The 18,423-nt window shown below is 36.6% G+C and overlaps 1 protein-coding gene across 4 annotated transcripts in view; it reads left to right on the top strand.

The window, feature by feature from the left end:
* The window catches only part of FGF12 (fibroblast growth factor 12), a 638,738-nt gene that overhangs the window by 108,187 nt on the left and 512,128 nt on the right, over positions 1–18,423 (top strand). Inside the window, exon 1 of one of the 4 annotated variants that reach the window (XM_054700451.1) lies at positions 9,700–9,932. The exons of 1 other annotated variant lie outside the window; for it this stretch is intronic. The gene's annotated coding sequence lies outside the window, so the exon portion shown is untranslated. Of the gene's footprint in view, positions 1–9,699; positions 9,968–10,043; positions 10,063–18,423 lie in introns of those variants that run through there. 2 more of the 4 variants (XM_054700450.1, XM_054700453.1) reach the window with 2 other exon arrangements.

The following is an 18,423-nucleotide window of genomic DNA, read 5'->3' as shown; positions in this document are numbered from 1 at the left end:
AGATAAAACACTACAAATCATACATCTCAGTAACATCTTTAAAGACTCATCACCCAAAGCAAAGAAAGTCAAGGAAAAGATAAACACCTGGGATTACATCAAACTGAAAAGCTTCTGTATAGCAAAAGAGACATGAACCAAAACAGAGAGACACCCCACTGATTGGGGAAAAATATTTGCACCCCAGTCAATTGATAAAGGACTAATCACAAAGATATACAAAGAACTCGCATGACTCAACAGAAACAAAGTAAACAATCCAGACAAGAAATGGGCAGAAGAACTTAAAAGACATTTCTCCAAAAAGGAAATGCAAATGGCCAACAGGCATATGAAAAAAAAAGTTCAACATCCCTTATCATCAGGTATAGGCAAATCAAAACCACACTGAGATACCACCTTACACCAGTAAGAATGGCACATATTAAAAAAAAAAAAACCTATCAACAACAAATGTTGGCAAGGATGTTGTGAAAAAAGGAACTCTCCTACATTGCTGGTGGAAGGGCAAACTGATCCAGCCACTATGGAAAGCTGTCTGGAGGTTCCTCAGTCTACTAAAAATGGAGCTACCATATGACCCAGCAATTCTACTCCTGGGAATCTACCCAAAGGATACAAAAACATTGATTCAAAAGAACACCTGTACACCTATGTTTATTGCAGCACTATTTACAATAGGTAAAACCTGGAAACAACCCAAATGTCCAAAAATAGATGACTGGATCAAGAAGATGTGGTATGCATACACAATGGAATATTATTCAGCAATCAAAAAAGATAAAACTCACGCCATTTGCAGCAATGTGGATGGAGCTAGAAGGAATTATGTTCAGTAAAATAAGCCAGAAGGAAAAAGGAAAATATTGGATGGTTTCACTTACAGCAGGAATATAGGGGAACCAAATAAAGACTTGTTTAAAGAGTTTAAAAATTAAGAATTATCTATGTCTTGAATATTTAGAGGGATTTCATTAAAACCAGTTAGGATTGATGCCATGTTGTGGAAGGGTTACATTTGCATCTTTAAAAGTGTTTAATAGATTTTATAGGGCATAAGAGAGACAAAATCATCCACTTAATTCAGTGCTTTAATAAACACCATATGCCAAGCACAATGCACTATTGGGGATACTCGGACATGTTCCATGCTGCCTAGCATCTCAGGAAGTTATTTTTAATGAATAAACTGGCAAATATTCCAATATTAAATAATTATTAAACTGGCAAGATAATTTAAGTTCTTTTGAACAAATCTTTCTTCAGTTATTATCACTCCTGAAACTAATTTTGGAAGGTTGACTGCTAAAATCTAAAAGAAACAAGTTGTTGACTATCTTTATTTGAGTCCCCACTATAATTTCTAAAGCAGCATTTATCAGGGTTTTTTTTTTTTTTTTTCCATTTGATGCTCAGACTTTCCTATTTGGATCATTTTTTCCCCTATGGGATTATTGGGCAAAGATTATTTCCTCCATTTTATAATTGACAAAACTGAGGCTTAGATAGAATGACTTTTCCAGCATCACACAGCCATAGAGTGATGGATAAAAGGCGGGGTTTTGTTCCTTACCATAAAGGTCAAGTTCTTTTCACTGGACCAAGAGAGCTAAGGCAGTGTCACTTTGAGCCTCTAAGTTAAAAGCTATGAAAAGGTTGTTTTTAATTTACTTTCTACTACAGACAGTGATCAAATTGTGTGGGCCTAAATTCTATAGCACGTAAGTTTCCTTTTGAATTACTTGCAACTGGATGATTCTTTTCTATCTGGCAATGGCTCCTGTCCTTCCTTTAAAAAGATGATCTGGAAAGAAACATTTCAGTCTTCCAACTGAGTATCTGCATCCTGACAAAAATTACAGGACTTCATTCTTCATGAACATGAAGATATCTTGTCTTATCTTGCTAACCTTTTAGTTTTGCCCAATTTGTTTTTTCATATTTTTTTTTCTTTTTTGGTTAGGGAAGAGAGAGAAAGTGTACATCGATGTGGGATATTCAAGTCCCAATTATCATTGTAATTTTGTCTATTTCTCCCTTTTCATGTAATGAGATGTGTGTGTGTATAATATGTGTAATGAATAGTACAGAGAAATTATTGAGATATTATTTTCTGCTCTAGTTTGTATTTTATAACAAAAGGATAAATTTAAAATTATTTCATGCCTTGGGAATTATCGTCTTTAAGTGAGTGAGATAATATTTCCCAAGAGTCAGCATGTAATTATGGGTATATAGTGAAAATGGAGTTCCAGTTGAGTATTTTCACATTGTCTTTGTTGTGCAATGTGTACAGATTAACTTCAAAAATGTTTTTATGAAAAAAAAAATTTATGGAGGTGAACACCCACTTAACTACCACCCAGATCAAGAAATAGAATATTGCCAGCCCCCTAAAATCTTTACCCGTGCTTCTTCCCAATTACAAAGCCCCTTTCCTAACAAATATAACTTCTTTAAATTTTATAATTCCTTCTTTGTTTTACTTTATAGCTTTTCTATATGCCTCTGAGGTTTTAGATGCTGCCATTTAATTTGTGTTTTTAATTTTGTATAAATGGATTCATTTTTTTGTGTGTGTCTTTTCTTTCACTCTGTGAGTTTTATATTTTTTCAGGAAGTTATAGTTGATTCATTTCCGGTGCTATCTGATGTCATTTATATGGATAACCACTATCGAACTACTGACTGTCGGTGAATATTTAACTTGTTTCCAGTTTTTAGTTGTTAGAAATAATACTGTTATGAACTTTCCTAACCATGACTTCTGGTTACTCATAGGTGTTCATTTCTTTAGGCATAAATCCAGTAGCAAAAAGGTTAGTGACGTTTCAAATGCCTTCCACCCTGTCACTTGCCTTTTCATTCTTTCCATATCTTTTGATAAACAAAGGTTCTTAGTTTTATTTTAATATAAAATATATCAATGTTTTCATCCTGTTTAGAAATATCTTCCTGATTTTATGATTGAAGTCATCCTTCCATGTATCCTCTAAAAACTTTGTATTTTTCCTATTCAAATTTATGTCTATGGTTCATAGAAAATATTAGGACTATTTCCATATTTTGTTTGTTTTTGATAGTTTTTGGCAAAAAGAATAAAGTTCTTATGTACCTCTTATACATATCTTTATATTAGATATACACATTCATCTCTCCTGGGTATATAGCTAGGAATAGATTTTCTGATTCAGATGATAGAAGATAATTCAAAGCAGTTATCTAAAGAGTTGAGTCAACTTATACTCCCAATAGTAATGCATGAGGTTTTCAGTGTCTCTCTATTCTTGCCAACACATACTATTGTTAATGTTTTTATTTGTCATCATTTTGTTGGGTGTATACTGATAATCTCATTGCCATTTTATTTTTTAAATTTATTTGTCTTTATTGAAGTAACATTGATTTACTACACTGTATATGATTTATCAGAATACGTTAACATCTCCTCAAATGTATGGAGTCACAACACACCTACCAGCAAAACACCCACAATCCTCTACCACAGACCATTGTACTCCTTCCTCCCCGATTCCCTCCTGCACAACCTCCCCCTCCAGTAGCCTCAATTCTGCAATCATATTTCTAGGGCTTGTTTAGTTTATATTTGTTCCTTTGTGGGTTTTTTTTTTTATTCCATGCATAAGTGTAGTCATCTGGTATTTATCTTTTGCCTTTCTATTTCATTCAGTATAATCACCTCCAGCTCTGTTGTCACAGAAGGCAAGATTTCATCACTTTTTGTTTAAAAAAGTAGTAGTAGTAGTAAAAAAAAAAAAAGAGTAACATTCCATTGATTATATATACCACAGCTACTTTTTCCAGTCATTCATCAATGGGCATTTAGATTATTTCTATGTCTTAGCAATTGTGAGTGATCCTGCTATGAACACAGGGGTACATATATCTTCCTGTTTCTTCATTTACTTTCATTCTGGGTTTTATTCTTTTGTTTAAATGCCTTTTGCATTTATAAGTCTTTAATTTTTTTGGTTCATATTGCACCATTTTGAGTTTATTTTGCAGCTGTTGTTTTTATGGATAATTTTGATTACCTAAATATTTTGATTCTTATCCTCTATTTAATTTTTGCAATGTTTGTGTTGATGTGACCTGCTAAATTCTATTCCTTTTAAAATACTTTGTATTTTCTTTATCTAATTAAAACAAGTGTTTCTATAAAGGAGGTACATGGTAGTTAGGGGTTTACTATGTTTTGTACATGTTTCTTTCAATATGCTTTCTTCTGTCAGTCCAGTGACTTGGTTTTATTAGTAGATGGCATCTCTTGGGGGCAAAAAGTAAGTTATTGTTGCAGAAGGTCAGGTAAAGGATGTGACTGCCAGTTGCCCTGAGAGTTGGACTGGGCCATCAGAGCTCTTTGTCTCCTTCTCTGTCTTTAGAATGTATGCTTCTCCCACGAGTTCAATAGCTTGAACCATTTCAAGGACACAATCTTTAGAAAACAATGTGTTATTGAGACCATCTGGACTATATATATGACTGAACATTGTGAAGGTCTCTATATAAACTTTATGATTCAGCATGAGGTGGCAGAAAACAGCTTATCTTGAGACCACCTTTGATTATTATAAATTCCACATTTCAATCTGGAGTGTTCTGCCTCTTTCTCTCGTCTCTCCTCGCCTTCTATGTGCAGGGATCAGTTTTGAATTTCACTCAGAACTCCCAAGTTTGTAAACTGACTTATGATTTTGTGATATTCTCATTTCAGAAGCAAAAATATAATCTTGAATTCAACAATGATTTCAGAATATGCTTTCATAAGTGACTGTCACCTACACTCTCAAAATTTGTATAGTATCAAATTTAGGAGTAAAACAATTTCTTAGGTCTGGAACTTTAATCATTACAAAATACATTCAGTTTATTTCTATGCAGGCTTTATTTTTAATTTCTGATGACATATAAATGTCTCCACTCAGTAGTCAATTCCTTGGTTTCTGTTCTTTTGTTGTAGTTATAGGAGTGCATTTATTTAATGCTCCTAGTCCCCATAGTATCAATACAGAAAATATTTTGCATTTGTGTACAATGGTTACTTTCATTAGGTACTTTTAGTGCACTTTATGGGCATTACTTGGTGGATAATGTTATTAGAAATGATCCTCAACAATTGAGATTCTTTGTGTATGACTTCTTTGTGCTGCTTCTGTCTAACGGGAAAAGAAAAAAACTAAGAAGCTAAGAAAAGTCTTAGAAAGGCTAAAAATTAGCCTAGTATTTTATCATTTCTACTTCTTCTGATATTAAGCATTTTGGAGAAATTATTTGAAGATGTTGAAGATTAAAGAGAAAGAAATTGTCTTAGATAGTGAGGAAGCCCAACTGACATTTATTATAGTATCATCTACAGAATTCGAAATGCTTAGAATTTAGCTCCATTTTATGAAATATATTTACAACCTGAGGCTCAATTTACTCTTATTTCTGTTGCTTGCAATCATTCACAAACACAAATATCATTCCATTTCTCATAGATTGATCGCTTGGGTGCTTCCTATATGTTAATTATATCACTAGTAGAACTAAAACCGTCTGTAGTGGCCGAGGTCCCCTAGGGGGCAGCAGAGTAGCAGTTGCATACTTGGCAGGCGTCTGAAGGAGTCCGGGGCTATGGAGAACCCCTGCCTGAGAAGACCAAAATACCAAAGTAGAAAAGTTATCAGTATGTCAGGATCAAAATATATGTACAGGTATTCACTGGGGACAAAACTGTAACTGAGTTAGAAATGAGTACTGGATTTGTGGCAGTTAAGTAGAGAAGCTAATATTTGCTGTTTTGTTCAATGTCCCTTGAGCACCTGATCTGCAAACAGGCACATGAGGGTTATAATAAAGTGTTTTCTGCTCAGTGTTGTCTTAAGACATTCAAAAAGAATCTGAAAACAACAACAATACACACACACACACACCAACAACAACAACCCAGAAAGCTGACTGTAAAACGGAAGCTGGGGGTAGGATATGTGGGAAGGGGAGGAGGAGGAAAGGCACACAGTGGACTATGGTGCAGGACTCTGAGTGTCTTGATGGTGTGCGAAGTGTGGTGACGTATACCTGAAGAGGTAAAAGCTGCTAGTTTTGAATTATATGCAATATTGTAAATCAATGTTAAAAATAAGGTGTGTGTGAAATATATATATACACATACACACACACACACACACACACACACACACATATATATATATATATATATATACACCATCTACTCTTACTCTGTATAATAATTTTTTAGGGTTTTGGGTCATTATTTACAAGTTCAGTGATGTTTTTGTGAGCAGAGATGATCCCATGGAACTTTTTTTTTTAAAAAGATTTATTTATTTATGTATACAAGAACTGGAGTATAGACCAGAGGTGTTGGGGGTGAGAGGATTCACCAGAGACAGAGTGGGGAACAGAACAGGCAAATTGACTGAAATACACTGCTGAGGGGAGCAGTGGGCAATTCAGGAGAGGTCTGCTGTTCCATGTGGGTTGCTTCCTGGCCAGGGATGGAACTCGGTCTGCAGAGGCTGTGGATAGCTTCACAGGGCTATGTTTAACCCCTTGTACCACCAGAAAGGCCCGATCGCATGGAACTCAATTCTTGTGTATATCTACTCGTCTATGGTTAAAAAATTTTTTTCAATATGTCTTTTGAATTACAGTCATAACTTCCAAGAATCTACAGACAACATGAAGAGAAGACATACTGTGTACCGCCAGCTGGTCAGTAGAGCACTGTTTGGGCAGTAACATAAGGCCATGTGAAGAAGTGGGGAAGTGGGAAGAAGTTGCCCTCTGTACACCCCCTCTAAAGCATAAGATCTCCAGGAATATGCTCTGAAGATAAGGTCCATGAATCTTCTTTGTCTTTGTTATTAGTCTTTGTGGCTCTTTGGGGTTCTAAAGAAAATGAAGACTAACTTGGTTTGTAAAAATTGGGAGTTTTTATTATCTGGTTGAAGCCAGAAAGTCCCAAGGAAAATAAGTAATATGACCTTCACTCTGTTATAATATTGTAAGGCAAGGCTGTGGGGATGGGGAGGAGGTCGTTCTCAGGAAAGACAATGTATGTCAACTTATCACACAACCTTGTTCACTGTTCCCTTTGTAGCTTCTCTTTGTGAGCTCTGAGCTTCTTGAAATGCTCAGCTTAAGGGAGATGATTGTTAATTAGTATTATTAAAGAATCCAGGATTTTTAGATGTTTTGACGTATGGGTCCCTCCTGCTCACTATCAGACAGATATCTAGAAAAACAGATCTTACAAATTACCTAGCAGAGAGGTGACACATATTCTCTGAAAAAGGGGGTGCAGGTAATCACTGGTTAGTTTGTATGATAATTGATGAGATGTGGGATAAGGATAGTAACACTGCTTTATTCTAGAGTGAAGAGTCCAGACTCACACTGCCTCTTGATTCCATTCGCAACAATATCTAGACTAGCACTAGTGCTTGACACAAAATAAGCTCTTGATCAATTATTGTCAAATAAATACATCATTTTACATTGATAAATACATCAATCAGTCTATTGGTTTATATGAAACACATTTGTGAGCGTTCTTAACCCTGAATCTGCTACTCTCTAACACTGGCCTAAAAAAAATGGAGAACATTGACACTTGTGAAAGAAATTCAGAGACAAGCTAATTGTTTTCTATTTTATTTTTTTTAATAGAGGCATGTTTATTTATTTATTTATTTGTTTGTTTGTTTTTTGTTTATACATGCACTGGGTACAGTCAGAAGCACGGGAGGGTGAGAGAATTCACCAGAGCCAGAGCAGGGAGCAGAGCAGGCAGAAGGACCGAAGTACACTGCTGAGGGGAGCAGCGGGCGGCAGGAGAGGTCTGCGCGCCATGTGGGACCCTCCTCCGGTGGCCGGGGAGCAGCCGGGGATCGAACTGGCGCCGCAGAGGTCGCGGGCAGCTTCACAACCCAGCGCTCAACTGCTGTGCCACCGGGGAGGCCCGCTAATTGTTTTCTAAAACAGAGTTTCCCAACCACTGTGCAATGAAGGGTTTACTGCATATGGGGTGAGACACTGATCTACTTACAACTGATCAGGCTCTCAGCAGCTGAAGCTTCTAAGCCAGTGACTCAGGCACTAAACAGCCTCATTTGAAGCTCATTCAAGGACAGTGTGATTGGAGAATCTGAGGGTATGCCCAGATGGTGCCTACAAATTCGAAGATTGAAAGTTGGCATCTGAGAGGCCAAGGAGATGTTTCTTCACTTGGACTTCTATCTCAGTTACCAACAGAGAGTGTAGCTGATCATTTTGAACGAAAGGTGTACAATGGTGCAGGAGTTCATGTTTCAATTGGCTAAAAATGTAACCCGCATAAGCAGCCAAAGGATTTGTGGTGGGGTGACTCTGGGCTCCTGGTGGTGACATTTTCAAATCTATCTTCACTAATTCCTGATACTTTTGTTATTTTTGTGTCTCATATATATAATATTTTATGGAGTCTAAACTGGATGCAGTGTGATCCACTGGATCCAAACTAGCTCCAACTGCTTTAACAGTTGGAGCTAAACTAGATCCAACTAGATCCACTGCTTTAACAGTGCTAGTACAGTTTACAAGTTAAAGCATCCTCAATATTTTGAAATATTTGATATGAAGAAATTTTGTGGCAATCAAACCCCACTTAGAGCTACAAAAATGCACTATCACATTTGTTAATGGAAGTGAAGGAAAAGTTAGATTCTTTAAATGTAATTTTAACTGTTTAAAATAATTAGATGGTTGTTTAAAAAAACAATGACTTTAAATTTTCTATCATCTACTTGTGTGAATGGTTTCTCATCAAAAATGACTGTTGAAGAATTTGAAGAGCTCCACATTAAGAAGTCTTGTCAGGAATCAGCTGACAGCCTTTTCAAGCATAAAACCTGAATCAATTTTATTTTTATTGACAAAATTGCAACTTTCTCTTCAAGTTTTTGAAAAGACTTTAGAAATTTTATCAAATTTTTATATTTTATATCTTCAAATATATTATTTTTTATAATTACATGAGAAAATCTAACTTTTCCCACCAAACTAAACAATCATTAGCCTTCAACTAACGATGAAGTGTTTAGTGTGCCATATAAAAATGGTCACTTACTCTGAACTGTAAGATATGAGCAAACAACCCTCCAACCACACTGACTGAGGAAAACACCATATGAGACTATTTAGAAACTTAATTTTTTGAGGGATGGGGTTTTCCTAGAGAACTATTCTTACGTCTTGTGGTTTATCTCTCTTTCTGATCAGGTCGAAGATCAGAAAGTTGTTGAAGTTTCTGTTTTTAGATATTATTGCTTAAATTATCCAGAATGCACAAGGTAGGAACTTTTCAAATAGTTTAACTGAGAAACCTATTGGATTTTCTCTCTGCTTCAGTTTCCAGGATTGTAATTCTCAACTACAGTTAACAGTTATTTACCCATTAGGGGATGTGTAACTTTGGGTGTTTTATTCAGAAACTATATCCTTCTCTTTTTCTCTGTGCACAATGATTTTATTAAAGTTCCTTCACACTAAGAGTCTTCTTTTTTAATTGGTGCCTGAAGCAACAGACTGTTACAGGTGGTGCTCTCTAGAGTGGTTGCTAGTAAGGAAGGATCGCCCCAGGGGAAATACAAAGTATCAGTGGGGATGGAGGTGAGGGTGGAGGCTCTGATAAGAAATACTAGGGACTGCTTCAGTCCCCAGGATTTCAGCATTTTCAGATCGTCAGCGATTCCAGAGTTGGCAATTACTGTCCCGGCCATGTCCATCTTCCAGAAGGCTGTTGTGGGCCTCAGTAGGACATGAGAGGCCTCCAGAGGCCAACCTCAGAAAAGTTCAGAGGCTTTGCAGGTAGCTGAACTACAGAAACTGTTCCTAGTTTTGCTGCTGTTGCAGCCTGGCAGGCAAAGGTAAAGATCCGGAGCCCGGCGCCTGGCTGAGCTACGTGAGTGTGGCCCTTTGTCTGGTCTTTAGGGTGGGAAGACGCCTTTCCTGGGAGCCTTTGTGTTTAGGACTTTAAAATACTGGACACTGCTTCAGGTGAGGTAAACAATCTTTTCTGGGCTCAGTGACTCCTTGTTTTCCCTAGTTTGGTAAATAAATCCCATTATTGTTGTTCTCTGAACCTGAGTAGTCTTGCAAGTTGTGTGTGCGGGTGAAGAACTCAGACAGTAAACTATTTGGGCAGTGTTCTTGGCCAGGTTTAGTGCCCCTTGCTGCCCTGTATCACTTTGTTTTTTTTTTTTTTTTTTTTTTTTTAAGATTTATTTATTTATTTATACAAGCACTGGGTACAGTCAGAAGCACGGGAGGGTGAGAGAATTCACCAGAGCCAGAGCCGGGAGCAGAGCAGGCAGAAGGACCGAAGGACACTGCTGAGGGGAGCAGCGGTCGGCGGGAGAGGTCTGCGCGCCATGTGGGACCCTCCTCCCGTGGCCGGGGAGCAGCCGGGGATCGAACCGGCGCTGCAGAAGCTGCGGGCAGCCTCGCAACCCAGCGTTCAACCGCTGCGCCACCGGGGAGGCCCCCTGTATCACTTTGTTTTTGTGCACATGGATGGCTGTCCCCATTAGGGCATGCATGTTTAGGGTTCCAGGGTACCCCTCAATTTTTGTATACTAACATTCCCCCTTCTTAATGTGTCCTCTGTGTCTGGTATTTTATAAAATGATTTATTAATTTTGAGGAGGAGTAGAAGTTGACAAGGATTAGATAATAACTATAATCCTAAGAAATATAAATTGACAAGGATTATATAAATTCTTAGGATTATATTTATTTTAGGTAAGTGCACTACTATTTCCTTCTGTTACTCTAAATAACTGGAATAAAACTGCAGCTTACCTTTCACATGTGTCTAGCAATCTAGCAATCATAAGACTAGAATATTCTCATGAAAACAATAGGTGTCTATCCCACTGAGCTGTCTTTTACCCAGTGATTTTTACCCATGATTTTCGGCAGGTCAGGATGCAAGATCTGCAAGTCCAGGGGAACCCTGGACTTCCAAGTCTAACTCTGGTATAATTTTCTCTATGATTTTTAGCAAATTTTCCCATTATTGTTTTCCTTATCTATAAAATTAAGATGTTTGGGCTAAATGGTCTCCAAAATTTCTGTCATTACATTTTTCTATAGTTTATAGAAAAAAATTAATATATACCTTAAAATGTCTTAGGATTATCCCTGATTAAAATGAGAAGTGAAGCCTCAGGCTAAAGTTTTGTTTTGTTTTTAAGCAGGAACATTGAGATCCTGATAAGCTATTGATACAAGTACTTTTGGGAATGGAAGAAGTAGTAATTACTGGCTTACATTAAAATAGACCAAAAAAAGTTTAGTAAATATTAACATAAATTTAAGTAAACCGTTACTTACCTGTGTCTAGTTATTAAAACAAATGAAGCCTAATCTCAGTTTACTAAAAAGGAGAAACTGTCTTATAATACTAATATTTTTTATTTTAATAGTTCCAAAATCAGTTGATTTATCCACTTGAAATTATATTTATTATAATTAACTTATTTGATAAAAATATTTGCTGTAGAAATCTATTTAAAATTGTGAACTGTTCATAAAGTGAGATCATGCTACTCAAAACCAGATAACTAACCTGTTATGACCTAACCAATTTTCTTTAATTAACTCAGCTACTACTAAACTGTATATATATTATAGATGAGAACACATCAGAGGTTCTGTCCTAGTAAATTGTCATAAGTAACGTAAATGTCTCTCATTTAATTTTATTTTTTAAAAGGTTTATTTATTTATTTATACAAGAACTGGGGTACAGGTCAGAAGCGCGGGAGGGTGAGAGAATTCACCAGGGCCAGAGGGAGGAACAGAACAGGCAGACAGACTGAAGACACTCCTGAGGGGAGCAGTGGGCAAGTCAGGAGAGGTCTGTTGTGCCCTGTGATGTTCCCACTGGCTGGCGGGAAATTGAACCAGCATTGCAGAGGCTGCGGACAGCTTTGTAGAGCGTCGCTCAACTGCTGCACCGCTGGGGAGGCCCTAACCATTTAATTTTAAAAAGACAGAATATTGATTTGTTATAATTATCACTTGGAAGTCATTTCAATCTATTGTTAAAAATTGCAGCAATATAAGGTGTCTTATTTTGATTAAAAAAAGGTCTCAGGTCGGATGATGCATAATGTAGAACACCTTTTCATATTCTTATTTGGCATCTGTATATCTTATATGGTGATGTGTCTGTTAAAAACCTTGACCCATTTTTAAATTAGTTTTCTAATTGTTGACTTTTTTTTTTTTTAAGATTTATTTATTTATACAAGCACTTGGTATAGTCAGAAGCGCGGGAGGGCGAGAGAATTCACCAGAGCCAGAGCGGGGAGCAGAGCAGGCAGAAGGACCGAAGTACACTGCTGAGGGGAGCAGCGGGCGGCGGGAGAGGTCTGCGCGCCATGTGGGACCCTCCTCTGGTGGCCGGGGAGCAGCCGGGGATCAAGCCGGTGCTGCAGAGGCCGCGGGCAGCTTCGCAACCCAGCGCTCAACCGCTGTGCCACCAGGGGAGGCCCTGTAATTGTTGACTTTTAAGAGTTATCTTTACATTTAGATAATAGTTCTTCATCAAGTATACCTTTTGCAAATATTTTCTCGCATTTTGTAGTTTGTCTTTCAATTCTCTTGACAGTGTCTTTCAGAGAGCAAAATTCTTTTTTTCATTTTAATGAAATTTAGCTTACCAATTCTTTATTTCAAGGATTATGCCTTTGATGCCCCCCCTAAAAAGTCATTGCTAAAAATCGTCTAGATTTGCTCCTATTTTCTGTAAATTGTACAGATTTTTGTTTAACATGTAGATCTGTGGTCCACTTTCAGTTACTTTTTGTGATAGGTGTAAGATCTGTGTCTAGGTTCTTTTTTTTTTTTTTTTTGCATGTGAGTATCCGGTTTTTTAACTCCATTGTTGAGAATGTTATCTTTATCCATTGTATTGTCTTTGTTCTTTGCTTAGCTTTGTTTGTTATGATTTTCTTGGTTCATTTCTAGGTTCCTTATTCTGTGTCACTGGTCTACTTGTCTAATGCAAATTGAAAACATCAGTGATGTACCACTATACAATAATTAGAATGATTAAATTTCAGAACACAGTCAACACAAAATGCTGGCAAGGATATGAAACAAACAAGAATTTTCATTCATTGCTGGTGGGAATGCAAAATGGTATAGATACTTTGAAGACAGTTTGGCAGTTTTTTTATATCACTAAACATATTCTTACCATATGATCCAGCAATTGCACTGTCCAGATTTACCCAAAGGAACTGAAAATTTATGTTCACACCAAAATCTTCACATAGATGTTTACAGTAGCATTTTTCATAATTGCCAAAACTTGGAAGCAACCAAAATGTCTTTCAGTGGATGAACAGAAAAATAAACTGTGGTATATCCAAACAATGGTATATTACTCAACACTAAAATAAATGAGCTTCCAAGCAGTTAAGTTTCCATGCAGAAAACTTAAGTGCATGTAACTAGGTGAAAGAAGCCAATATAAAAAGAGTACTTACTATATAATTCCAGCTATATGCTATTCTGAAAAAGGCAAAACTACAGAGACAGCAGTCACCAGGGGTTAATAGTGAGGAAGGAATTAATAAGTAGGGAACAGAGGATTTTTAGGGTAGTAAAAGCAATCTGTATAATACTATAATGATGCATACATGTCATTATACATTTTTCCAAAGTCATATAACCTATACAATCACAAGAGTGAATCCTAATGTCTATGGACTTTGGGCGATAATGATCTGTCAATATAGATTTGATAATTTTAGCAAATGTACAACTATGGTCCTGTCAATTTTGCTGTGACCCTAAATCTGCTTTTTAAAAATAGTCTTTACAAATATTTTCATATGTGGAATATCTTTAATGAATTTATTGAATTTTTAGAAAAATAAAATCTCATATTTGGTTTGTGATAAAGACAACTGGCAAATATTCATGATAAGAGCCTCCTTCCTCATCACTCAGGTTCTAAGAGAACAGTATTGTTGTGACTTTTGGCACAAAAGAAATATTGTTGGTCCTTCATTTCCTTTTCATGCTACCCCAACTATTATTTGCTAGCTATTCTAATCCATACAACTCAGGAAAAGGATTAGGGTGTTACTGGAAAACATGGATGCCATGCCTCAGTAACAACCATGTCCTCCTATTGTCATGGGGTGGTATTTTACTTCCATTTGGGTTGGGGAAAGAAGTTGAAAAAGTAAGAGAAAGCTTAGGTAAACTGTGAGGGAATGTATGAAATATGTAGTTAGAAATTATAGTTTTGAAAATAAGTACAAGTATTTGCCACTTCACTTGAAACTGAAGGTGTTTAAGATGAATTTATATAAAACAAATTATATTTCTCCATCATTGTCGATCCTTATAAATTAAAAAACAAAATGTATTATCATGCAATGCAGTTTTTCCAAACACTGAATTACTGTTTGTTGAGAAAAGGTTAAATTAATTGCAATTGCCATGGCTTATTGGCATGTAAAACATGAGTAGAAACGTGCTTGAAGTTGAATTTCCAATCAGTGTTTCTCATTGCAGCATTATCTCAAGTTCACTATCATCATTCAGCTATTCCAGATTTTCAAGAAAATAATTTTCTCCTTCCTTTCAAATGCTAGCCTTGTATTCATGGAACCCACAACTTTTTCAATGGAGTGGAAACCTAGAGATCTATTAGGGACTACTTTTCTGTAACCATCCTTTTTCTTGTTAACTTACTTCTTAAGAAAATCAATCCATTCCCACCATATCACCTTAAACATTGATCCCAATTATTTGGTTTGGGAGTGTGTGTGCCTAACACAAATGCAATCAGAATCATTTCTCAAGATGTTTCATCATCAGGTCAGACTGTCTCTGTGGGTTGAAAATCTATCAAGTTTGTCATTAATACAGGCAACATATTTTCCAAAAAGTGGAGAAAACTGGTCTAATCCAGGAGAAGAAAGAAGCCATTTTTAGAGAGAAGCAATAAAGGCAGGAGAAAGGCATCCTGGACATTCTCAAGTCTCTGATTCCAGCAATTTCTGAAGCCAGTTACGGCCTGTTGGTCAATTATTTGAACATGCTTATGTATTTTTCCAACATGTTCTCATTTTGCTTAAGCCTGCTGGGATTTTGTCACTTATGCCACACAGAATGTAGCACAGAGTCTTTTTATTACCTGCTCTGGGTATTAACAGTATCTAGTGGACCTAGATTAAAATACCATGTTACTAGAAAGTGATATAATGGATTTGGGATTGAAGTTGAAGATTATGAAAACTAATCTATTGATAATTCACTATTAGTAAATTCATAATTTTGAGTATTTACTTAACTTGCAATAGTGTATATAATAATCAAGTATAAGAAGAAATATAAATATGGTTATAAGTATATGAAACAGGGCCTCCCCAGTGGTGCAGCAGTTGAACGCTGAGTTGCGTGCGAAGCTGCCCACAGCCACTGCAGCGCCGGTTTGATCCCCGGCTGCTCCCAGCCACCGGAGGAGGGTCCCACATGGTGCACAGACCTCTCCTGCAGCCCACTGCTCCCCTCAGCAGTGTACTTCGGTCCTTCTGCCTGCTCTGATCCCCGCTCTGGCTCTGGTGAATTCTCTCACCCTCCTGCGCTTCTGACTGTACCCAGTGCTTGTATAAATAAATAAATCTTAAAAAAATATATCTAAAAAAAAAGTATATGAAACAGAGTTGCATATCTCCTTTTGGGGTGAGAAAAATATGTGAAAAGTGGAAATTCTTTCAGAGGTCATCTAATTCTTATTTTTTTTCAGATGGATAAACTGAGGAGGGAATGGGGAATTGATTTATAGTAATTAACATTAAGGTTATGGTTTCTTGGCTTCTAGATCAGTGTTTTCTGTGAAATTATCTATGGACATCTTGTTGTTTGAACTTTCTCTCTGAATCTCAGTTTTTCATTTATAAACTGAGTGGGTTATACCAGACAATCAGAAAGAATCACTCTTGCTACTTAATATTCTATGATTCAAGGATTTTATAATGCATAAAATCATTATCAGTGTTTATGTAATGTCTATATAATGTCAAAGGACTTTCATTTTGTTTGAAAATTTGGATTGAAATTCTGCAAGAAAAGGTGAAAGAAAAGACTGAAAGAGGGGAAGAGCTAGGCCAGAAGGACAAAAAAATACCAGAAGTGACACAAATTAAGATGAAAATGTACTTGATTTACTTTTTGGCAATTTACAGTTTGAATCTTTATAGATTTTTTTAGGAGTCATCTTGCCATTTTACATCTGATAAACAGATTTTGCTATTTACTTTTTTTGCATTTAGTCTAAGCACAATGTTTTCCAATTAAAAATACATCAGAATCGGGTTCAGGGAATAATTCAGTGAAGAACACTTACAACTTCGGCCTTGAGGATGAAATGTGTTATATTTTAAAAAGCTTAGCTATAATGATACTATTGAATTAGTCATATCTTAAAGCAACTTATAAGGAGACTATTAACAATAATGTGTTTCTGGGTAATGTAGAAGATTCCATGACATTTTAAGAAAGACAAATTCAAGCAAACTAATTTTATTGAGACTTTGGTTTGAATCTAGGTTTTACTACGGATTATCTGTGTGTCCTTGGGCAAGTTATCCAGTCTTTCTAAGACTCAACTTCATTTTATATAAAATAGAGATGTTATTTATACTCAACTCAAAGGATTGTCTATTAGATGAGCTATTGCTCATAAAGAGCTTACCTTGGAGATCGGCATGTAAGTAAGGTAGTAAGTGTACAGTATCTGCTCCCAGGAGTGGTCTCTATTAATAAGTATGACATTCAAACCATAAATAACTTTGATAAAAGGGACAATATTCAAGCAAGGTGGATTCCAGCTTTCTGTTTGCATTCCTATAAATACATAACCTTATTAAATCATGAGTCTTTAACAATAAATGGGGAGGTTTCAATCCAAACATATATTCACAGGTTACTGAAAAAAGTACTTAATATTTATAGAGTTATTTCTGGTATACACTCCTATATAAATGAGTATGTATATAAATTTGATTTTTTTCTGTCTACTCAATATATTATTTCTACTTTTTTTGATGAAGAAACTGATTCAGAGATGCGACGTTTATACATAGCTAGTTTGTGTGGTACAGGAGCTTGAAATCAAGTCTTCTGACTATTTCTGACCCAATACTCTAGTTAATGAGTGTTTGTTGAGTATTTATGAGGAACAAAGTGTTGCATTGGGCAACACCACACTGATAAAGAAACGGGAGTCGTGGAGCATGCTATATAATGCAGGATGCTGCTGGAGAGCAAGATCCTGGCCTTTTCACTGATCAGTTGAGAGGAAGGAGGACAAAGAGAAAAGGGAGGGGTGAAACTAGAAAAGGGGCTCTGTCATCTATAGTATCAGGGGTTGTGAGTCTGCCCTCCAGGCACTTCTCATCTGTTTGATGACTTGGTATTGTAATTGAGATCAAGCTCTAGTTGCCCAGCCATGGTTTCAATCTTATCAACATGGCGTTCCACTGATCAGCTTCTGGGGTCCCTTGTTATACATTGGTCCTCCCCCCCCATTACCCACCAGCGAAGTTCCTGGTCATACTTCCTGATGCATAGTCTTCCCAGCATGACCCAGCTTTGTGCTCTTGTTTGATTTGAAAGGCACCTTGCAGGGTTGGGCTCCTGTAGCTAACTGAATGGGTCATTTTGACCTTGCTTAGGATTTAGAACTGTAGGTAACAAAATGGTGGCCAAACAGGTTGCTTAGGAGTAGCAGACCCACAACAAAGCACCATGATGGGCACTAAGAGAGATACATTCTAATGTGCACCCAGCCTTCCTACTTAACCTTCCTACTGTCCTTCATAGGAACTTGCTGGAGTTTTCTGAGAACTGCTGCTGTCCACCAAACTCTATAAGGTGGCTGAGAGAGCTTCCATGTCAACTTCCCCCCTCATCATAGTAACCAGTCAAACAATCACAGGACACAAAACTGGAGAGTCAGGAATCCTTTAATTGACTCTGTCATAGTTTGTAGAAAAGAGAGAAAAAATGACTATGAATATGTGTGGCTATATGTGTACTTATATTAGGGAGACTAGGTCCTTGATAACTCACAAGCCAATTCAAATGTTTCCCCTGAGAAACTTGTAAGAGAGAAACTTATCTAGATATGTGGACAAAATGTGTCATTTGGGAAATGAAAACAGTCATATTTTTCCATTGAGGAGAGGAGGAAGTCAGGCTGAATAAGACCAAAATAATAATAATAATAATGTTTAGAAGCAAGTTAAGGTATTTGGACAGAAAGTGTCCTTTAGTAACTTTCTGGTTATTTTCAAGTCCAAATACATCCTTTCTTAGTGTTTCATG

Source organism: Talpa occidentalis, unplaced genomic scaffold (assembly GCF_014898055.3).
Source record: "Talpa occidentalis isolate TD23 unplaced genomic scaffold, MPIMG_talOcc4v2.1 talOcc4.4, whole genome shotgun sequence".
In the NCBI taxonomy this organism is placed as follows: domain Eukaryota; kingdom Metazoa; phylum Chordata; class Mammalia; order Eulipotyphla; family Talpidae; genus Talpa; species Talpa occidentalis.
The sequence above is the reverse complement of the archived record's forward strand: the minus strand, read 5'-3'. Positions and strand labels throughout refer to the sequence as shown.